This window comes from Hyperolius riggenbachi, chromosome 3, assembly GCF_040937935.1.
Source record: "Hyperolius riggenbachi isolate aHypRig1 chromosome 3, aHypRig1.pri, whole genome shotgun sequence".
Lineage (NCBI taxonomy): Eukaryota > Metazoa > Chordata > Amphibia > Anura > Hyperoliidae > Hyperolius > Hyperolius riggenbachi.
The window spans coordinates 58,982,356-59,007,282 of NC_090648.1; the positions used below are offsets into that span (position 1 = coordinate 58,982,356).

The 24,927-nt window shown below is 44.0% G+C and overlaps 1 pseudogene; it reads left to right on the forward strand.

The window, feature by feature from the left end:
* The window catches only part of LOC137562128 (zinc finger protein 585A-like), a 92,036-nt pseudogene that overhangs the window by 10,358 nt on the left and 56,751 nt on the right, over positions 1-24,927 (forward strand).

Consider the following 24,927-nt stretch of genomic DNA (forward strand, 5'->3'; position numbering starts at 1 on the left):
AATAAAAGGGATGCACAGTTTATCAGACTTTAGTATCCAGTTATGAGGCAATATATAGGTCAGTTAAAAAGAACGTAGATAATGTAACATTTTAAAAGAGAGGTATAACAATCTAAAATGTTAAAGGGCAGTAGTCAGATAAGAACTAAATACTGACTGGCAATGGATAATAGAGAAGGGGGGACTGACAATGAGTGGCCAGAGGGCACAGCACTCTTAGTCATCTGAGGGTAAGTGGTATGAGGAATAGTGGTATGAGCCAGTAAAAAATAATGCCCTCCCTGGCAAGGACCTATACCAAGATGCCAAGAAGCCTGCTAACTTTTGGCACACTATTCTGGCACCTGGAGAGTGCAGTTGTGTATGTGTAAAAGAGGCATAAAGTGTAAATGTGCAAATTTGGACAGAGGCGCCAGGCAGGTTAAAATGATCTTAAAACAACTAAAAAGGAGGAGTACAGGTGGACTTACCTCCTGAAATGATGGACAATTGAGATTGTTCAAATTGCAAATAACAATTTATTTTGGCACTCCGCAACGCGTTTCGCAGGTATAACCCGCTTCATCAGGCAAGGAGTGCAAGCTTAAAAAAGTCCAATAGTGGCAATGCGCCTCTGTGAGAGCTTGCACTCCTTGCCTGATGAAGTGGGTTATACCTGCGAAACGCGTTTCGGAGTGCCAAAATAAATTGTTATTTGCGATTTGAACAATCTCGATTGTCCATCATTTCAGGAGGTAAGTCCACCTGTACTCCTCCTTTTTAGTTGTTTTTAGATCATTTAACCTGCCTGGCGCCTCTGTCCAAATTTGCAAAGTATATAGTCCACCTTGGGTGGAGGGGACTCTCCCCTTCTTTCTATCTACAGAGAGCGACTTCTTAAACCTGAGTGGGGTCAGGTTCTAATGCTCCCCACCTGCATTTCAAGTGGTTGCCTATGTGGTAACCCGTGTTTGTGAATATATCCACATCTGTTAATTATTTTGCCAACAATTGTTAGACTTACTGCACTATATTGGGCTCTCGGTTTTTCTTTTTGTTTCAAGTGCATAAAGTGTAAATGTTGGTCCTGTTCTTGCTGTTGTTATGACAATTGTTAACAATATTGTAATAACAGCTCAGCATTAGTCATTTGAATGTCACTATAATCATTGCTTAACCACTTGAGGACTGCAGTGTTAAACCCCCCCTAAAGACCAGGCCATTTTTCTTGAAATTGGCCACTGCAGCTTTAAGGCCTCGCTGCAGGGCCGTACAACTCAGCACACAAGTGATTTCCCCCCCCCCTCCCTTTTTCTCCCAACCAACAGAGCTCTCTGTTGGTGGGGTCTGATCACTCCCTCAATGTTTATTTTTTTATAAATATTTATTTTATTATTTTGATGATAAATTTCACAATTGTTTTAAATAATTTTCTTACCCTCCCTCCCCCTGTCAGCCTATTACTGCGATCGGCTGTGATAAGCTTCAGCCTATCACTGCCTATTGCTTCTGTGTCCCCCAGGGGGACAGTCGTGTCACACGGATGTCCCCAGTACAGCGCTGCCTTAGATCGCAGTGCTGTACAGCCTAATTAGACAGCGGTTTTGCCATCTAAGAGTGTCCGAGTGGCGCATGCAATCTCCTGCTAGCCCCATAGAAAGCCGTTCATGCCAATCGGCGTGGAGCGTCCTGGGGCTGCTGCCGTGTTCACGCCAATTGGCATGGAGCGATTGGCTAGTAGTTAATTGGAGGGGTCCACTGTCACATGGGAGGTGCTGTAAGCATCCCCACACCTCCCCACACTCACACATAGCTGCTACATCTTTCTGCTATCCTCCTGTGTTTTTTAGTGTGTGACACTCCACAGCCCACTGACACCCAGAGCTGTGTGCACACTACTGCTGTGGCCCATTAAGTTGCAGGCGCAGAACCCTCCAGTGCATTAATATTTCACTGTATTCTGATAGTACTATTGCATTTCTCTGTGTGAGACACTCCACAGCCCACTGACACCCAGAGCTGTGCATAATGTATTGCCTGCCCTTTAGGGATTAAAATCCGACTTTGCGTCAACTCTATAATTTGTGGTGAGAGTTTCTGCATGGATCCCCCTTTGACATGACACAGTCCAGGTGTTAAACCCCTTGAAACAGCTTTTTCATCACTTTTGTGGCTGTCTTTGTAGGATTTAAAATTTGCCTGCCCATTGAAAACTATGGCGGTTCGCCAGATTCGCCTGTTCGGGAACATTTGCGGAAGTTCACATTCGGAGTTCGCAAACGGAAAATTCTATGTTTGCGACATCTCTAATGTCCAATCTACACGATACGATTCTTTGTGCGATTCGATTACGATTCGATTTACGATTCGATTAAATCCGACATATCCGATTTGGATTCGATTCGATTCAGTTCGATTTTTAATTGCAAAACAATGGCAAATTGAATTGCATTGAATCGAATCCCGATCGGACATGTCGGATTTAATCGAGTCGTAAATAGAATCATAATCGAATCGTACAAAGAATCGCATCGTGTAGATTGGGCTTAACCTCCTGCCGCCCGCGTCACGCCAGTAGGCGTGGCCGCGGCGGCAGCCCCAGGACCGCCTAACGCCAATTGGCGTAAAGTCCTGGGGCTCTGTTTAGCATGAGATCGCGCGCATGGTGCGCACGCATCTCATGCTCGGAGGGCGGAGCTCCGCCCCGCCTTCAGTCTCCGAGCGGTTATTGCCGCTCGGGAGACTGTTAGACGGCGATTACGCCGTCTATTTACACTGTGCAGCACTGTGATGAGCAGCAGCGCTGCACTGGGGACAGCCGTGTGACACGGCTGTCCCCATGGGGGACAAGAGAGCGATCGGCTCTCATAGGCAGAAGCCTATGACAGCCGATCGCCATAATTGGCCGGCTGTGGGGAGGGAGGGAGGGAGGGAATTTAAAGAAACAGTTTTTTTTCCTAAAATCCCACAACAATAATATTTATTTAAAAAAAAATAAACATGGGGGGAGCGATCAGACCCCACCAACAGAGAGCTCTGTTGGTGGGGAGGGGATCACTTGTGTGCTGAGTTGTGTGGCCCTGCAGCTTGGCCTTAAAGCTGCAGTGGCCAATTTAGCTAAAAATGGCCTGGTCACTAGGGGGGTTTAGCCCTGCAGTCCTCAAGTGGTTAATGTCTACATGCAGCAGCTGTTATTTCTTAGGAAAATTAAAATGGATGTATTTCTGGATACAATACAAACCGGAAAAGAGGCGCCCAAAATGTGATAAAAATGCATTAAAAACAGCTAAAATGAAAAAAACAATCAGGTGGCTTATCTCAAGGAAGACAAATTTGAGTAATAGTAACAAACTGTAATATGCACTTGGCAACACATTTCGTGGGTCTCAGCTGACTTCCTCAGACCGAATACAGTGCCACAGTGTATTTAAGCCAGAGCTATAAGCACCTCTAGTATTAATGCAGTTTCATCACATTTTGGGTGCCTTTTTTGCCCTTTCTATCGCACACGCCCCTACGGGAGGGGTAGTCTACCTAATTGGGGTTGGGACACCACCCCGATCACCATTTAGTACCTTTTGTATCAAGAGATCGACCGTGTCCAATTTACCTGGACACCCGAGTGGAGTCAGGTTTTTGCATCTTCACCTGCCTACAGTGGTCGGTTGCGCGTCTGAAACCTTCCTTTGTGAAGTACCATTTTATACTCTACTAACTCACTAACTACTGTGATGTACTACACCATAAGAACTCCCATTGTTTTTGTTTTTTGTTTCTCTCCAGGGTGTTCCCACATCACCCCACTTGTATGAGTGTACGTCTATACTATATCAGCAGGTGCAATAGGTGTATTTACTTGGAGCCAATTATTCAAATTGCATTTTTTTAGTTTACATTTTTTTTTGTGAAATTCTTGTGAATGACCATCTGATAAGAAACAAGCAGCAATATGGATTATCCTGTGCTAATTCCAAGTGTCTTAAGAGTGATTATCATCTGAAGTATATTTTTATGGCATACCTATTTTTTGTTTGATATGGTGTAAGAGCTTCTGGGAGTATAGTAACAGTAATATATAATATCTTCAATTGCAGGTGCAAAAAGTATCTCCAGCAGCCTATGATGAGTCACAGAGGAGACAAGCCGCATCACTGCTCAGAGTGTGGGAAAAGCTTCACTCGTCCATCACAGCTTATTATACACCAGAGGGTTCACACTGGGGAGAGGCCATTTTTCTGTTCAGAGTGTCAGAAATGTTTCAGTCAGAAGGGACACCTAATGACTCATCAGAGAATTCATACTGGACAAAAGCCTTTTTCCTGCTCAGAATGTGACAAATCTTACATTGAGAAGTCACGCCTTACAAGGCATCAGAAAATGCATACTGGAGAGAAGCCTTTTTCCTGCTCAGAATGTGACAAATATTTTACTGACAACACAATAAAGGAAAGAGGCGCCCTGAGATATTAAAAGCGTTTAAAAACACTAAAAACAATCGATATTTTGAGGTAGCTTACCTCAATGACGAAATCTCTGTAAAGGTTACAAAAGATTTTTATTAGCACAAGCGGCAACGCGTTTCACGGGTCACAGCCCGCTTCATCAGGCCAATTGCAGTGCCATCTAGCAAAACAAACAACACTCGGTGCCTCTGTGTTACAGAGGCACCGAGTGTTGTTTGTTTTGCTAGATGGCACTGCAATTGGCCTGATGAAGCGGGCTGTGACCCGTGAAACGCGTTGCCGCTTGTGCTAATAAAAATCTTTTGTAACCTTTACAGAGATTTCGTCATTGAGGTAAGCTACCTCAAAATATCGATTGTTTTTAGTGTTTTTAAACGCTTTTAATATCTCAGGGCGCCTCTTTCCTTTATTGTGCTAAGTATACCCCCGAACAGAGCCTGTTCGAGGGGTGGTGCTACACCACTAGTGGGGCTCCACAGTGGTTGTCTCAACCTTTTTTATTAAGAGAGCGACCTACCGTCCGGTCCTGGCTAGGACCACCCCGAGTGGAGTCGGGTTTATTGTCTCCACCTGCTTCCTGTGGTTGGTTGCCCCCAGCAACCCTCCTTTGTGAGTAGTGCTTTTTATTCTTCTCTTCATATTGTGGTATCATACATATTGCACTACTGGGCTCCCGTTTTGTCTCCTGTACCTTTTCTTATAGGGTGCTGCATCACCCCCACCATTACTGATTTTACTGACAAGACAGCCCTTACAAAGCATCAGAGGATTCATACTGGAGAGAAGACTGTTTCCTGCTCTGAATGTCAGAAATGTTTTGCCACAGATTTATCTCTCAATTTGCACCAAAGAATTCACACTGGAGTGAAGCCATTTAAGTGTACAGAATGTTATAAATGTTTTTCACTTAAGGAATATCTTACTGTGCATCAGAGAACTCACACAGGAGAAAAACCATTTAAATGTACAGAATGTGATAAATGTTTTTCAGAAAATGCAAATCTTACTCGGCATCAGAAAACTCACACAGGAGAAAAGCCATTTAAATGTACAGAATGTGATAAATGTTTTTCACTTAAGGAATATCTTACTGGGCATCAGAGAACTCACACAGGAGAAAAGCCATTTAGCTGTTTAGAATGTGGCAAGAGCTTCTCACAACAGTCACATCTGAGAAGTCATCAGAAGATACATGAGTGAGTGGATGTAAGCCTGTAAACTGTTAATGAACATTTTGTTCAAACATCACAGGATTTTGTTTGATAAGTAGAAAAGATTCATTCACATGTGTGATTTGAGGGTTGATGCATGATGCTGCAGTAATATTGCTGTACACAGTGACAAACAATGGTTCACACGACAGCCGGGGGCCCCAGTCTCTCTCATTGGCTGGGGTCCCCACTGCCTCTGAACTGAATGTTACAAAACACACAATTTGCAAATTGTGTGTTTTGTAGCATTCAGTTCAGAAGCAGTGGGGGTGAGTTTCCTGGGGGTGAGAGGTCCAGGGCCCACCCGCACTTCCCTCTGGGTATCGCATGGTGGTTTGGGGGCCCCAGCCAGTGAGAGAGACTGGGGCCCCCGGCTGTCGTGCGAACCATTGTTTATGATTTTACATTTTTTTGCAGCTTCCACGATGCAGTAACGGCAGCAGTACTTGAGAACCGCAGGTTGCGTTAACAACAAAACTCGCAGTAACCTGCTGCCGGTAGTAACATTAATATTGCTGTGCACTGTTTGTGTACAGCAATATTACTGCAGCTTTGAGTACCATATCAGAGATCACAGAACAGACAGAATGTATATAACTTGTGGTGATGTATTAAGAAAATTGCAAATGAAATGAACTGTGGTCAGCTGGTACATGCAAACCTAGCCATTTTTTAAATATATGTTTACATTATGTGCACAATTGACTGTAATAATAGAAGGATACCCATTTTATCATGTAGTGTTAGGTTTATTATCTGTATCTTGTCCTTGGTATTCTATTATCTGTAACTTGCCATGGTATTATTAACTTTGATGGGAAGTAATTCTACAACTTTTTTTTTCCTATATTTGCACGAATGTGTGATTATTATTGGGTTTAGATAAATTATGTAAATTTAAAGTTGAAAGGGTTGATGCATGATGCTGCAGTAATATTGCTGTACACAGTGACAAGCAATGGTTCACACGACAGCCGGGGGCCCCAGTCTCTCTCATTGGCTGGGGTCCCCACTGCCTCTGAACTGAATGTTACAAAACACACAATTTGCAAATTGTGTGTTTTGTAGCATTCAGTTCAGAAGCAGTGGGGGTGAGTTTCCTGGGGGTGAGAGGTCCAGGGCCCACCCGCACTTCCCTCTGGGTATCGCATGGTGGTTTGGGGGCCCCAGCCAGTGAGAGAGACTGGGGCCCCCGGCTGTCGTGCGAACCATTGTTTATGATTTTACATTTTTTTGCAGCTTCCACGATGCAGTAACGGCAGCAGTACTTGAGAACCGCAGGTTGCGCTAACAACAAAACTCGCAGTAACCTGCTGCCGGTAGTAACATTAATATTGCTGTGCACTGTTTGTGTACAGCAATATTACTGCAGCTTTGAGTACCATATCAGAGATCACAGAACAGACAGAATGTATATAACTTGTGGTGATGTATTAAGAAAATTGCAAATGAAATGAACTGTGGTCAGCTGGTACATGCAAACCTAGCCATTTTTTAAATATATGTTTACATTATGTGCACAATTGACTGTAATAATAGAAGGATACCCATTTTATCATGTAGTGTTAGGTTTATTATCTGTATCTTGTCCTTGGTATTCTATTATCTGTAACTTGCCATGGTATTATTAACTTTGATGGGAAGTAATTCTACAACTTTTTTTTTCCTATATTTGCACGAATGTGTGATTATTATTGGGTTTAGATAAATTATGTAAATTTAAAGTTGAAAGTCTTTGAGGCCATGATTGACTAATGGTAGGTACACACCATACAATTTTCTGGCAGATTTACCTGCCAGATCGATTATTTTCAACATGTCCGATCTGAATTTCAATAGATTTTTCAATTTTCCGATTCGTATCGCTTTTTCGTTCGGTTTTTCGATTGATTTTCATTCAGTTCTATGAAAATTGGTTAAAAAAATGAAAAAAGTGATGAAAAAATGTAATTGAAAAATTGATCGAAATTCAGATCGGACATATTGGAAATAATCGATCTGGTAATTTTCTGCCAGAAAATTGTATGGTGTGTACCTAGCATAAGGGTGGTGGGTGGTTAAAATGTTGCACATGTTTTGATTTTTGTATGTGTTTTCTCTGCTCATTGTTGGAGGTGGTTGTGAGATTTAAGTTCTTTTTAATAAAAAACTGTAAATTCTTTAATATGTGTTCTGTGTTGAATATATTGTTTGAATTTCTATTCTATAATATGTATCTTTAGTTTGATTGCCACTGTATCTTCTATTGAAGAAAAAAACACAGGGCTCTTCCTAGTACAGTTATTTGATTTATACAATCAGCAGAACATACAGAAAGACTTGCTCAGTGTTTCAGGAGAGAATAATGGGGACCCGAGGAAAGGAATAAAGTCTGAAACATTATGCCGGTTTCGTCCCAACAGTTTTGGTGCCCGTTTTTAAACCTTAGGTCTTTTTAAGGCCAACTCACCTCACTGGCAGTGCTATTTGTTCTCACAGCTTGGGCTAAGGCAGTGAGGTGAATTCTGTGCTTGTTTGCTTGTATTGCTGTTCCAGTACCGATCCTTGGCTAGTGACCCCAACTTCTCTATTTGCCGCCTGTCCTCACCTTGGCTATCGTTCTCTGACAACATTTGTTTTCTGTCTGCCATAACTCTTGGCTTCTATCTCCGTCTACGCTGTCTTCTGCCTGTCCTGGCCTCGACTATGATTCATTGGATCCTGAATGACTCCCCATTGCAGCATCTCCTGTTCTCTTTGGTCACCGGTGGGGCAATCCCAGGGGTCGTGACCTGGTGGGTACCAGGCAGCAAAGTAATCCACTTCTTGCTAGGGGTAGCAGCCCCATCATCCCTTGCGGGGTGCTCTGGTGAAGACCCATGGCCACTTAGACCCCACACACTCAGAGAGCCAACTCCTACCTCCTGTGACTGACTCAACAGGGTCTGCTCGAACCCAGCATCGTAACACTAACCTTCCCTTCCTCTGATACAAGGGACTATACTTCAGATCAGGTATTTTTGTGATTACACTTGTTATGGGTGTAATGATCAGGATGACCACACTTGTTTTATAGCCCTTGTGAGATGGACACCACGGCTGTGAAAGGCATCGAGGGGAGGCAAAGGAAAGTGTGTTAACATTGGGGGAGGGGCCAACAAAGTTTCATTGGGGGGCCCAATGAATTCTAGTTACGCAACTGGTGTGATGGTGCTCTATGGTCTATTCAATTTTTCGCTTAAGTTTTCTCCTAGGTGATAATTTCCCACCTTATCAATAAAATTGCACTTTTTCAATTACATAATGCTGAAAAGTTATTTAAAACAGAAGGAGAAAAATTATCCCCTGGAGAAAATCTAGGAGAAAATGTTAATTGCATCAGACCCTCTCTATCTGTACAAATCTTCCTTTCAATACTAATTATAAAACATTTTCAATTTAGTTTCTGTATTATTTTATATTATTAATATTTAATTTTTAAGACTTTAAATAGTGCTACTACATTCATCAGTACTTTTGACAGTATATAGTCATTTTTCTAACTGCCTCTGCTGCAGACATTTTGATGCCAGATATCACATGATACCTTTAACTACTTTACGACCACTCCTTGCCGATTGGCATGCAGTCCTGGGGGCATGCCTTACAGGAGATCGGTCAGATCTGTCTTCCAGCTTTGATCGCCGGTAGGACACAGTTAGACGGTGAAACCTCCGTCTAATAACACTGTACAGCTCTGCAACACTGCAAGCGATTCCGATTCTGATTCCGCTTTTTAATCGTTTTTTTACATCCGATTCCGATTTGCAGTTTTCTCCCTGCACACTACAAATCAGAATCTGAATCAGATGTAAAAACCGATTAAAACGCGGAATCTGAATCAGAATCGCTTGCAGTGTGCAAGAGGCCTAAGGCAGCTCTGTACTGGGAACACCCGTGTGATATGGCTGTCCCCCTGGGAGGCACTGAAGTGATCCGCTGTGATAGGCTGAAGACTATCACAGCGGATAGGCTGAAGCCTATCACAGTCAATCGCTGTAATTGGCTGATGGAGGAAGGGAGGGAGGGAGAATAACATTTTAAAAAATAGTAGATTTTATTAGAAAAAAAGGAAATAAATATTTGTTCAAAAATAAAAATAAACATTGGGGGAGCAATCAGAACCCACCAACAGAGTGCTCTGTTGGTGGACAGAAAGGGGGGGTTCACTTGTGTGCTGAGTTGTATGGCCCTGCAGAGAGCCCTAAAGCTGCAGTGGCCTAATTAGCAAAAAATGGCCTGGTCACTAGGGGGGTTTAAAGATAACCAGAGATGAAAAAATAACATATTTATACATACCTGAGGCTCCCTCCAGCCCCATCAGCCTGAATCGCTCCCATGCTGCCTTTCTCCGCTGCCTCTGTCTGCCAGTACCGGGTCCCGTCATTTTGGCCTGTCGAGCCAGTTGACGCAAGCGCAGTGCGCTCCCTCCATACTGCGCACGTGCATGCATAAGGAGACGGAGGGAGCCCCTGTGAATGCAGAAGATTGGCTGCGTCCTTCAGAAGTGACGGGACCCGATACCAGCGATAGAGGCAGCGGAGGACGGCGGCGTGGGAGTGATCCAAGCTTGTTGGGCTGGAGGAAGCCCCAGGTATGTATAACATCTTTTTTTCCTTTTTACCATCCATTTGTCTCTGGTTCCCTTTAAGCCTGTGGTCCTTAAGTGGTTAAAGGTGTTTTAGCTGTTTTTTTGGCATGAGGGGATTTTGATAAAATATTAGAAAGGTTGGTTTATCATACACCGGAATTTTTTGTTTTTAGTTAGATACTTTAGTAAGGGGAAAACTCTGGGTTATCCAGAGGCTTCTCCAATCATCCATGAACCCTCTGGTCAGAACCATCTTTATCTTTGCTTCCATGCTTCCCTGCATGTACAAGTGTAGCCGCACTGCCCAGGCACCAGTGGTTTTGCTCCTTTGGAGCATTATGAAGTCACTCATACACAGAGAAAAAAAGCTATGCATGGAGAAAAACGTTTACTTCACAATAAAGAATATTGTACTAAAATAGTCTGAGAAATGTTACAGGTAATGATATTTTAGAATTTTAACTTCATCCTAACTGCCTAATGCCGATTGACGTTGGGAAGGTGGCAGCCCCAGGACCGCCTAACGTTGAAAGGCATCAAGGTTTTTCAGGGGATCACGTGCGTTAATGCGTGCACATCCCCGCTTGAGTGAAGGAGCTCTGCTCTGTCATCAGTTTAACAATAGAGATCGCTTCTAGCAGACTGTTAGACGGCAAAACCGCCATCTATTTACATTGCACAGCGCTGTAATCTACGGCAGCACTGTAAACTGCGGACAGCCGTATCACTCGACTGTCCCCTAGAGAGGCTCAGAGAGCAATCAGCTCTCATAGGCTGATGCTTATGAGAGCTGATCGCTGTGATTGGCTGGCGGGGGAGGGAGATGTTTAAAAAAGAGCAATTTTATTCAAAATAAAAGAACCAAAAAATGTATAAAAAAAAACTGGCAGCAGCGATCAGAGCCCACCTACATAAATCTGTAATGGTGGGCAGAAAAGGGGGCAGATTGGTTTGTGTGCTACATTGTATGGATTTGCAGCGAGCTTTGATAGCACTGAATTGTAAAAAATAGCCTGGTCACTGGGGGGAGGGGGGGTGGTAAAGCCTGTGGTCTATAAGTGGTTAAATTAAATGCAATTTATTGATTTAATTTAAAGTAAATTGATCAGTTTTCTGCATAATAATTTTATTTTGCAAAGTTGTATAGTATAAAAAACTGACTCTGGCTTTAATGATCCAGTGTGCTAATAGCAGCAACTGTTCTAGATTTAACTTCTAAAAATTAGACAAAAGAGTATTTGTAAGTTTTTATTTTAGTTTTAAAAGTTTTTTATTATTAAATTTTTTTTTTAATGATTTAAACATTTTGAAATATTGCTTTTCTAAAATTAAGTTGAATAAATTAAAGATTATTTTTATTTTTTCATTTAATTTTAGAAGTTGTTTTAACTAAAAAAAAAAGTTTTAGTTACATAGAAATGTATGAAATTTTGCTAGTGAGAGGAGGTCGCCTGATAGTATAGCTAACAAGTTGCCAAAGTAAGAAGGTGAATTTTATGCTGTGGTACACAAGTTTTTCATATATTCAGATATTAAATATGTTTTAGGTATATTTATCCCTTCCTCATTCCGATTCCGATTCTGATTCCGCTTTTTAATCGTTTTTTTACATCCGATTCCGATTTGCAGTTTTCTCCCTGCACACTACAAATCAGAATCTGAATCAGATGTAAAAACCGATTAAAACGCGGAATCTGAATCAGAATCGCTTGCAGTGTGCAAGAGGCCTAAGGCAGCTCTGTACAGGGAACACCAGTGTGATATGGCTGTCCCCCTGGGAGGCACTGAAGTGATCCGCTGTGATAGGCTGAAGACTATCACAGCGGATAGGCTGAAGCTTATCACAGTCAATCGCTGTAATTGGCTGATGGAGGAAGGGAGGGAGGGAGAATAACATTTTAAAAAATAGTAGATTTTATTAGAAAAAAAGGAAATAAATATTTGTTCAAAAATAAAAATAAACATTGGGGGAGCAATCAGAACCCACCAACAGAGTGCTCTGTTGGTGGACAGAAAGGGGGGGTTCACTTGTGTGCTGAGTTGTATGGCCCTGCAGAGAGCCCTAAAGCTGCAGTGGCCTAATTAGCAAAAAATGGCCTGGTCACTAGGGGGGTTTAAAGATAACCAGAGATGAAAAAATAACATATTTATACATACCTGAGGCTCCCTCCAGCCCCATCAGCCTGAATCGCTCCCATGCTGCCTTTCTCCGCTGCCTCTGTCTGCCAGTACCGGGTCCCGTCATTTTGGCCTGTCGAGCCAGTTGACGCAAGCGCAGTGCGCTCCCTCCATACTGCGCACGTGCATGCATAAGGAGACGGAGGGAGCCCCTGTGAATGCAGAAGATTGGCTGCGTCCTTCAGAAGTGACGGGACCCGATACCAGCGATAGAGGCAGCGGAGGACGGCGGCGTGGGAGTGATCCAAGCTTGTTGGGCTGGAGGAAGCCCCAGGTATGTATAACATCTTTTTTTCCTTTTTACCATCCATTTGTCTCTGGTTCCCTTTAAGCCTGTGGTCCTTAAGTGGTTAAAGGTGTTTTAGCTGTTTTTTTGGCATGAGGGGATTTTGATAAAATATTAGAAAGGTTGGTTTATCATACACCGGAATTTTTTGTTTTTAGTTAGATACTTTAGTAAGGGGAAAACTCTGGGTTATCCAGAGGCTTCTCCAATCATCCATGAACCCTCTGGTCAGAACCATCTTTATCTTTGCTTCCATGCTTCCCTGCATGTACAAGTGTAGCCGCACTGCCCAGGCACCAGTGGTTTTGCTCCTTTGGAGCATTATGAAGTCACTCATACACAGAGAAAAAAAGCTATGCATGGAGAAAAACGTTTACTTCACAATAAAGAATATTGTACTAAAATAGTCTGAGAAATGTTACAGGTAATGATATTTTAGAATTTTAACTTCATCCTAACTGCCTAATGCCGATTGACGTTGGGAAGGTGGCAGCCCCAGGACCGCCTAACGTTGAAAGGCATCAAGGTTTTTCAGGGGATCACGTGCGTTAATGCGTGCACATCCCCGCTTGAGTGAAGGAGCTCTGCTCTGTCATCAGTTTAACAATAGAGATCGCTTCTAGCAGACTGTTAGACGGCAAAACCGCCATCTATTTACATTGCACAGCGCTGTAATCTACGGCAGCACTGTAAACTGCGGACAGCCGTATCACTCGACTGTCCCCTAGAGAGGCTCAGAGAGCAATCAGCTCTCATAGGCTGATGCTTATGAGAGCTGATCGCTGTGATTGGCTGGCGGGGGAGGGAGATGTTTAAAAAAGAGCAATTTTATTCAAAATAAAAGAACCAAAAAATGTATAAAAAAAAACTGGCAGCAGCGATCAGAGCCCACCTACATAAATCTGTAATGGTGGGCAGAAAAGGGGGCAGATTGGTTTGTGTGCTACATTGTATGGATTTGCAGCGAGCTTTGATAGCACTGAATTGTAAAAAATAGCCTGGTCACTGGGGGGAGGGGGGGTGGTAAAGCCTGTGGTCTATAAGTGGTTAAATTAAATGCAATTTATTGATTTAATTTAAAGTAAATTGATCAGTTTTCTGCATAATAATTTTATTTTGCAAAGTTGTATAGTATAAAAAACTGACTCTGGCTTTAATGATCCAGTGTGCTAATAGCAGCAACTGTTCTAGATTTAACTTCTAAAAATTAGACAAAAGAGTATTTGTAAGTTTTTATTTTAGTTTTAAAAGTTTTTTATTATTAAATTTTTTTTTAAATGATTTAAACATTTTGAAATATTGCTTTTCTAAAATTAAGTTGAATAAATTAAAGATTATTTTTATTTTTTCATTTAATTTTAGAAGTTGTTTTAACTAAAAAAAAAAGTTTTAGTTACATAGAAATGTATGAAATTTTGCTAGTGAGAGGAGGTCGCCTGATAGTATAGCTAACAAGTTGCCAAAGTAAGAAGGTGAATTTTATGCTGTGGTACACAAGTTTTTCATATATTCAGATATTAAATATGTTTTAGGTATATTTATCCCTTCCTCATATTTTAAACAGGTCTCCCAAGCCTTCTCTCGCTTTATCTGGAAAGGCCGCAAACCGAGATTGAAATATACTATTCAGACGGCCCCCAAGGAGCTGGGCGGTATGGCAATACCAAACCCCCGACTATATCACACAGCTGCAGTCCTTACTAGAATCGTTGACTGGCATAGACATGCAGCTCACAAACGCTGGGTGGGTATTGAGGAGGAACTAATGGGACATAAATTAGATCTACTACCCTGGTCGCTTCATTCCCCTCCTGCTCCGACGATGGCCACGACTTTAATCAACCATACCCTGAAAATATTCCTGAAAGTGAGGGAGAAACCAGCTATCTCACCATGGCCTTCCCCCCTCCTTCCCATCCTGGGTAATCCTAATTTTCTACTGGGTCTAAGTAATAATAGCTACCAGAAATGGCGACTGGACACCCCTCTCAGGGCTATGCATTTGATCCTAGGGGGACGGTGGGTAAATCTCGAAGAACTCCGGGCCTCTCTTAATACCCCCAATCTCGATGCTTGGAGCCTTCTTCAGTTTGACCATTTTCTTATGTCACAAGGATCAAAGGCGAACTTCTCATTCTTTGAAAAAACGTGCATGGATAGGGGGATGATAAGAGGCACTCTCTCCTTGGTATATTCATTACTAACTGATATGGAGGACCCCTGTTCTACATACAAGGCCAAATGGGAAAGGGATCTGAACACTTCCTTCTCTGATAAGCAATGGCACAAAATACTCGTTTTCTCCCATAAGTCCTCTATTTCCTCAAGGGGCCAGGAGGCAGGCTGTAAAATATTTACCAGATGGTATCTGACCCCTTCCAGGCTCCACAAGATGTACCCGTCAACCTCCCCGCTATGCTGGAGATGTGGGTTGGAAACAGGCACTCTAGTACATATATTTTGGTCCTGCAGAAAACTGAGGCAATTTTGGGGGGATGTGAGAGAAATAATGCATACACTAACTGATTATCTTCCTCCTGACTCTCCCGCCTTCTTTCTATTACATCACAATCAGTGGTCGATTAAGAAATACAAAAAAACCCTTACTAGACACTTGATCAATGCTGCAAAAATTCTGATAGCTAGGAAATGGAAATTGCCAGATCCCCCCACCATACAGGAATGGCTTCGAGAAATTGATTGGGTAGAAAAAATGGAAGATCTAACTGCTAGCATGAGGGAAAAACGAGATCAGTATTGGAAAACCTGGTTCGGGTGGTTCGAATTTAAAGAATCACCCAGATACGCCTCTCTCACATCCACTTAGATCTACTATGTCCCAAACCCCCATCCACATGGAACCACACTGTGAATATAACTAAATCCCCTTGGCTAATGGGCGTGCCGGGTGGCGGGCGCTTGGATGGAGCGGTGCACATTCTCCTCATTCTCCTACTTCTTTCTTTTCTTCTTCTTTCCTCTTTCTTCCCTGACTATACCATACTCATTCAATATAGATTGATATAGATTAAGCATGCAGACGGTTACCCTGTTGGACTCCCACGCTAAGTTGTAGCTAAGCTATAATGGTGTCCTAGGTGTATGTTCCCTATGGGCCCTGGGATCCCCTTTGATTTACAGATACAATATAACTTGGCCTCTTTTGGCGTTATAAATCTATTTCAGGTTCATCTGACTCTTAAGATTCTAGACGGTAGTTCAGTTAAAGCCGATAAAAAAAAAGATGCTTGATGGCACTGGATTGCTATCAAGACAACATTGCTCACTATACCAATGCTTCTATACATTTATGTTGTATGTACTATTCAATATGCATATTCTTATGTAATGTTCCCTAAAAACTGTTGTTATAAATAAAGAATCTTAAAAAAAAAAAAAAAAAAAATATGTTTTAGGGCTCAGCCACACTATAAGCACTTTTCTGAGCGCTTTGTGATTGATTTGCGCTTTCTGATCGCTTTTTAAAAATTGCTCCCATCCACTTTCATTAAATTTGCGGTAAAAATTGCATAAAAATCGCCGCAATTGCACGATCGCTTACGCAAAAAAAAGCTTACGCTATTCTTGCGCAATTTTTACTGCGATTTTAATGAAAGTAAATAGGAGCAATTCTTAAAAAGCGCTATTCAATCACAAAGCGCTCACTTGTAGTGTGGCTGAGCCCTAAAGGCGCATACACATGCCGTATTGTTACAAATGACGGGTCTGTCAGGCGCTCCCGTGGGGTGGAAGTTCTGCCGACTGATAAGCTGTCGGCAGACTGATAAGCTATTGGCAGACTGATAAGCTGTCGGCAGACTGATAAGACTTATCAGTCTGCCGACAGCCTGTACTCACTTACTACGGTAGTCAGAACGACCGCCCCTGGGAGGGTCTGACAGACCCTTCATTTGTAACAATACGGTGTGTGTAAGTGCCTTAAGTGTCAGAGCTGGAAAATACCAAAAAAAAAAACAACAACAACAAATGAATAAAAAATAAAGGCTCCATTTAAAGATACACAAATGTATGTAAGACTTCTAGTAAGCTTTCAAGGAGATTGCTTTCCAAATTTGTGAATTTGTTACTGAACATATTATTCCGTATGTATAGAACACTGAAACTGCCAATTCTCTGCTGACCTCTGTATTACATGGTTACATCTGTTGTTTGTTATTACATGTGATTACTTCTGTTATGTTATTGAAGGATCTCCAACCTTAACCACTTGCCGACCGCCCACAGCCCATGGGCGGCGGCAAAGTGGACGCCTTAAGGACCGCAATACGCCTGACGGCGGCGGGTCCTTAAGGCGTGTCCGGGGAGCGATCGCGTCATCTATGACGCGCGCTCCCCGCGGCGAAAGGTCCCGCCCACCTTGCCCGATACCCCGCCGGCCAATTAGCAGCGCCGGCGGGGTTTAAAAATACGATCTGGCCAATAGTATTGTATAATACACTTTGTTTACGTAACAAAGTGTATTATACAGGCTGCCTCCTCCTCCTCTGCACGCATCTTCGCACGGATCTCGGAGGAGGAGGCAGCCCTGTTAGAGCAAGCACAGAACAGGTTTTTTACACCCACAGACCCCCCCGATCGCCCACCCCAGCCTTCAGAACCCCCCCTGACCACCCCAGCAGACCCAAGTTTGCACCCAAGCACCCCCTAATAAACCTATCAATCACCCCCTGCCACTATCTGCCGACGCTATTATTTAGATTAGGTCCCTAACTGCCCCCTAGGGTCCCTTGATCACCCCCCCCTACCCTCAGATCCCCCCAGACCCCCCCCCCCCAGCCCCCCACCCCTGTACACTGTATACTGTACTGCATCTGCCTCACCCACTGACCACCTGTCTATCACCTGTCTGTCACTTGTCTATCACCCCTTGTCACCACCACCCATCAGAGCAGACCCTAAACTGTCCCTTGGGGGCACCTGATCACCCACCCAGACCCCCAGATTGTCCTCAGACCCCCCCCTGATAACCTCCCCAGTGCATTGTTTACATCTATTCTCCCCTGTAATCACTCACTGACCTCCCATCGGTCACCCCCTGTGTCTGCCACCCATCAGATCAGGACCCAATCTGCCCCGTGCGGGCACCTAATCAACCCCCCTCACCCTCAGATCGCCCTCAGACCCCCCCCCCCCCAATCACCTTCCCAGTGCATTGTATTTGATTGTGCTGTCATATTGTGCTGTCATTGTATTTGATTGTCCCGTAATTGTATTTGATTGTCCCGTGATTGGCCTGTGATTGTCCCGTGATTGGCCTGTGATTGTCCCGTGATTGGCCTGTGATTGTCCCGTGATTGGCCTGTGATTGTCCCGTGATTGGCCTGTGATTGTCCTGTGATTGTCCCGTGATTGGCCCGTGATTGTCCCGTGATTGGCCTGTGATTGTCCCGTGATTGTCCCGTGATTGGCCTGTGATTGTCCCGTGATTGGCCTGTGATTGCCCCGTGATTGGCCTGTGATTGGCCCGTGATTGGCCTGTGATTGTCCCGTGATTGGCCTGTGATTGTCCCGTGATTGGCCTGTGATTGTCCCGTGATTGGCCTGTGATTGGCTTTGATTGTCCCGTGATTCGCCTGTGATTGTTTCTGATTGCTTCTGATTCCCCACTCGCCACCACCCCCCTGTCACTATCCTAGTGATCTAAAAACAGTGATCAGTGGAAACTGTCACTTTTTTAGTATCACTAGTGTTAGCAGTTAGGCCAGTTAGCTAGGCCCCTTTGTTAGTGTCAGTTAGTGCTCAGCCCACTGCACCACAGTCACTAATTAGCGTCATCACTGTCGCTAATCAACATTGTTACTATATAGTATCTGTAAGTGATCATTACTGATCGCAGTCAGATCTATTAGGGTCACTAGGATCCACTAAAAAACGCAGTGTTTGCCCGATCAGGTCTGATCGCTCGCCTGCACTTGCGTTCAGCCCACCCCACCGCAGTGACAGAATTTTTTTTCTGATCACTGCAAAAACCACTGTACACTAGCTGTGCACTGTAAACATCAGTTTTGATTTTTTTTTTAATCAAAACTCAGTGATCACAGCTTTCTACCGCTCAAATACTCCCTTTCGCTAAGTAGGTGCTCTTTTTTCTGGGTAGTCTCAGAGGAATACCCCCTAAATTTAGCAGTCCACCATGGCAAAAAAGGGGTATTCCGATGATGAGGTTCTCAGGTACATGGCCCAGTCGGATGAGGACGATTGGGACGAACCATTCGACGAATCATCTGGGTCAGAGTTTGTACCTGAATTGAGCAGTGGCTCACTGACCGATAGTGATGACGAGGTTGAGGTCCCGGCTAGAGCCAGCCGTACCACACCCCATGTCGTTGGACCGCAGGTGGCGCAGGATCAGCCTCAAGGGCAGCAGAGTGGTGCTCGTGCTGGTCTGAGATTTCATGGTGGGGCAGGCAGCACAGCATCTCCTGGACCTAGAACCAGTACTTCCGTACACCCTGGTGAAGTGGCGAGCACCAGCGTGGAAGTTGAAACTGGTTCGGTGGCACGTGTAGTAACACCCCAGTCGCAGCCATCAAGTAGACGGGCCCGTACTACCCCTAGTTTACCAGAGGTGCTGGCAAATCCAAATTGGCAATCCCCTGATACCGCCGCACCCGTACTGCCCCCTTTCACCGCCCAGTCTGGAGTCCAGGTGATGACAGATAATCTAGGATCGCCCCTAGACTTTTTTTATCTGTTCATCACCCAGGATCTCTTAGACCTAGTCGTGGCAGAGACCAACCGTAAAGCCACACAATTTCTAACCGCCAATCCGAATGTCTTCCTTGCCCAGCCATTTCGGTGGAAACCAGTCCAAGTTTCCGAACTTAAAATTTTTTTGGGCCTTCTCTTAAACATGGGTCAAATCAAACAAAATGTGTTGCGGTCTTATTGGTCTACAGACCCATCACAACATGTTCCCTTGTACTCTGCTGCCATGTCCAGGACACGATTTGAGAACATCCTGCGCTTCCTGCACTTCAATGATGATGAAACCTGTCATGAAAGTGACCACCCTGCTTTTGACCGGCTCCACAAAATGCGGCCCCTCATAGACCACCTGTCATCAAAATTTGCAGATGCTTATACCCCTGAACAGCAAATCTGCGTAGATGAGTCCCTCATACGTTTTACCGGGCGCCTTGGCATCAAACAGTACATCCCAAGCAAGCGCGCCCGGTATGGGGTGAAACTGTATAAGCTCTGTGAAAGGGCCACAGGCTATACATCTTATTTTAGAGTCTATGAGGGAAAAGACTCCAAATTGGAGCCGGTCGGATGCCCTGACTACCTGGGGAGCAGTGGAAAGGTTGTGTGGGACTTGGCGTCACCCTTGTTCCAGAAGGGGTACCATCTTTATGTGGACAATTACTACTCAAGTGTGGCCCTCTATCAGCACTTAAAGTTAGAAGGAATCCGATGCTGTGGCACCGTGCGGCATAGTCGCCGGGGCTTCCCCCAACGGCTCATTACCACCAAACTTCAACGGGGGCAGAGGGCCGCATTGAGTGCTGACGACCTGCTCGCGGTGAAATGGAAGGACAAGAGGGACGTTTACTTTCTGTCCACCATTCACGCAGACACGACAGTCCAAATTCAACGGCGAACTGAGGTCATTGAAAAACCCCTTGTCGTCCACGAGTATAATACCAACATGGGAGGGGTGGACTTCAATGACCAGAGGTTAGCGCCCTATTTACTTTCCCGCAAAACAAGGCGCTGGTATAAAAAAGTGTCCTTTTATTTAATTCAATTGGCAGTTTACAACAGCTTTGTTCTCTACAGTAAGGCTGGGAGAACTGGATCGTTTCTACAATTTCAGAGACAGATCACTATGGAACTCCTGTATCCAGGAGGTGCCCGGGCCCAACCCCAAGATGCAACTAGCAGGCTGCATGGAAGGCATTACGCCTATCCGATTCCAAGTACCCCAGGTCACCGAATCCGAAGAAAACGCTGTCGTGTCTGCAGCAGGGCTGGAACAAGGCGTGACACCACTGTTTATTGTCCCCGCTGCCCTGACCAGCCTGGACTATGCCTAGGGGAGTGTTTTGAGAGGTACCATGAGCAGGTACACTATTAGAGAGTAGGGAACTACAGACACAGCGGTAGGCACACAAGGGTCTCTCAGTGCTATTTCACACTGCTGCGATGCGATAGGGCAAAATGCCTAGCGAAAGTCACACTTTGCGGTCCCCCCCTACGCCGGAAGTGCTTGACTTAACACTAGTGCATGCCTACGTTACTGCGTGGCTTCTGTGGCAATTTCGATCGGCCCGGAAGTCATGTTAGTCTATGGTGACGCAGTTCATTACTAGGCCGAATGCTACTCTTGTGGTATTCCCTGAAGGTCTGTTTTGGACGATACGGTGCGGCGGGCTCGACCCACCGGATATGTCAATATGCAGTGTGAAACCAAACATCTGGTTTTGAGAGAGCGTAATACACAGGGCTGCCAGAAACCTCTCCTTTCACTTGGGACAAAATGCGTAATGTACTTCGCCACAACTCTGTGCGATTTGCACTTCGCACATTGTCCCATGGGGGAGGAGAGGTTTGTCCTCGGGAGGTAAGTTAAAAAAAACAAAAAAAAACAAAAAACAGGTAAGCAAAGAAGCTAATGTTTAGTTTGCAATGTTAAGGTTTTTATTAAAAAAGTTCAGTTTATTAATGTTAATGAAGTAATTGCTTTGCTGCTTGCCTGTTTTTTGTTTTTTTTTGTATTTTTTTTCCTTTTTCCATCCAATAACCTTCCAGGTGGACCGAGCGAACGACTAACCAGCTGCAGCACTGATGGTGCATCCTGACAGAACATTGCGCGTCTGTCAGCTTACACATAAGTCGGTGCATGCAGCGCTGCAGGACGAGATTTCTCCTCCGCAGTCAAAAAGATACGTTTGCCGAGGCATATGGGCCGAGGAGTGGTGTTGGGGATTCATATGCTTTGGCAAACACTTTGTATCAAAAAAGAACTCTGGCAATGATTTGTTCATCCACATCGATCGGTGTGAATGGATAAATCAGGTTTGCCAGGGCATACGAGCTGGTGGGTTTGGATTTTTGGGGCGGCAGCTCCTATGTCCTGGCAGACGCCTTCTCCTCCTTTTTGTATTGTTTTGTCTTTTTTCTTCTCTCTTTTTTCTATCCAGACCGACCAATCAGCTGCAGCACTGATGGTGCATCCTGACAGAACAATGCGCGTCTGTCAGCTTACACATAAGTCGGTGCATGCAGCGCTGCAGGACGAGATTTCTCCTCCGCAGTCAAAAAGATACGTTTGCCGAGGCATATGGGCCGAGGAGTGGTGTTGGGGATTCATATGCTTTGGCAAACACTTTGTATCAAAAAAGAACTCTGGCAATGATTTGTTCATCCACATCGATCGGTGTGAATGGATAAATCAGGTTTGCCAGGGCATACGAGCTAGTGGGTTTGGATTTTTGGGGCGGCAGCTCCTATGTCCTGGCAGACGCCTTCTCCTTCTTTTTGTATTGTTTTGTCTTTTTTCTTCTCTCTTTTTTCTATCCAGACCGACCAATCAGCTGCAGCACTGATGGTGCATCCTGACAGAACAATGCGCGTCTGTCAGCTTACACATAAGTCGGTGCATGCAGCGCTGCAGGACGAGATTTCTCCTCCGCAGTCAAAAAGATACGTTTGCCGAGGCATATGGGCCGAGGAGTGGTGTTGGGGATTCATATGCTTTGGCAAACACTTTGTATCAAAAAAGAACTCTGGCAATGATTTGTTCATCCACATCGATCGGTGTGAATGGATAAATCAGGTTTGCCAGGGCATACGAGCTGGTGGGTTTGGATTTTTGGGGCGGCAGCTCCTATGTCCTGGCAGACGCCTTCCTCTTTTTTTTTTTTTTTTTTTCTCCAAAATTTTTTGGCAGATATTTTTTCATCCACATTGATTGATTGTTTGACGTTAATTTTTCCTTTCAGCCCACAGTGCATTACCCTTATGCCCAATATAAGGAGTATAGCAGAAACTCCTAATACTGGCCATACATGTAATGATTGCAGAGACCCTAAAATGCCAGGACAGACCCCACGAATGATGCCATTTTGGAAAGAGGACACCCAAAAGTATTCCGTGAGGTGCATGGTAAGTTCATAGAATGTTTTATTTTTTGTCACAAGTTAGCAGAAATTGTGGTTTTGTGGGGTTTTTTTGTTTTTTCACAAAATGTCATTTTCCGCTAACTTGTGACAAAAAATAACATTTTCTATGAACTCACCATGGCCCTCATGGAATACCTTAGCGTGTATTCTTTCCAAAATGGGGTCATTTGTGGGGTTTGTTAACTGTCCTGGCAAGTGGGCGGGGTGCTAAATTTTGAGCACCCCTGTAAAGCCTAAAGGTACTCATTGGACTCTGGGCCCCTTAGCGCCGTTAGGGTGCAAAAAAGTGCCACACATGTGGTATCGCCGTACTCGGGAGAAGTAGTACAATGTGTTTTGTGGTGTATTTTTACACATACCCATGCTGGGTGGGAGAAATACCTCTGTAAATGACAATCTTTTGATTTTTTTACACACAATTGTCCATTTACAGAGTTATTTCTCCCACCCAGCATGGGTATGTGTAAAAATACACCCCAAAACACATTGTACTACTTCTCCCGAGTACGGCGATACCACATGTGTGGCACTTTTTTGCACCCTAACTGCGCTAAAGGGCCCAAAGTCCAATGAGTACCTTTAGGATTTCACAGGTCATTTTGCGGAATTTGATTTCCAGACTACTCCTCACGGTTTAGGGCCCCTAAAATGCCAGGGCAGTATAGGAACCCCACAAATGACCCCATTTTAGAAAGAAGACACCCCAAGGTATTCCGTTAGGAGTATGGTAAGTTCATAGAAGATTTTATTTTTTGTCAAAAGTTAGCGGAAAATTGATTTTTATTGTTTTTTTCACAAAGTGTCATTTTCCACTAACTTGTGACAAAAAATAAAATCTTCTATGAACTCACCATACTCCTAACGGAATACCTTGGGGTGTCTTCTTTCTAAAATGGGGTCATTTGTGGGGTTCCTATACTGCCCTGGCATTTTAGGGGCCCTAAACCGTGAGGAGTAGTCTGGAAATCAAATTCCGCAAAATGACCTGTGAAATCCTAAAGGTACTCATTGGACTTTGGGCCCTTTAGCGCAGTTAGGGTGCAAAAAAGTGCCACACATGTGGTATTGCCGTACTCGGGAGAAGTAGTAAAATGTGTTTTGGGGTGTATTTTTACACATACCCATGCTGGGTGGGAGAAATAACTCTGTAAATGGACAATTGTGTGTAAAAAAATCAAAAGATTGTCATTTACAGAGGTATTTCTCCCACCCAGCATGGGTATGTGTAAAAATACACCCCAAAACACATTGTACTACTTCTCCCGAGTACGGCGATACCACATGTGTGGCACTTTTTTGCACCCTAACTGCGCTAAAGGGCCCAAAGTCCAATGAGTACCTTTAGGATTTCACAGGTCATTTTGCGGAATTTGATTTCCAGACTACTCCTCACGGTTTAGGGCCCCTAAAATGCCAGGGCAGTATAGGAACCCCACAAATGACCCCATTTTAGAAAGAAGACACCCCAAGGTATTCCGTTAGGAGTATGGTAAGTTCATAGAAGATTTTATTTTTTGTCAAAAGTTAGCGGAAAATTGATTTTTATTGTTTTTTTCACAAAGTGTCATTTTCCACTAACTTGTGACAAAAAATAAAATCTTCTATGAACTCACCATACTCCTAACGGAATACCTTGGGGTGTCTTCTTTCTAAAATGGGGTCATTTGTGGGGTTCCTATACTGCCCTGGCATTTTAGGGGCCCTAAACCGTGAGGAGTAGTCTGGAAATCAAATTCCGCAAAATGACCTGTGAAATCCTAAATGTACTCATTGGACTTTGGGCCCTTTAGCGCAGTTAGGGTGCAAAAAAGTGCCACACATGTGGTATCGCCGTACTCGGGAGAAGTAGTACAATGTGTTTTGGGGTGTATTTTTACACATACCCATGCTGGGTGGGAGAAATACCTCTGTAAATGACAATCTTTTGATTTTTTTACACACAATTGTCCATTTACAGAGTTATTTCTCCCACCCAGCATGGGTATGTGTAAAAATACACCCCAAAACACATTGTACTACTTCTCCCGAGTACGGCGATACCACATGTGTGGCA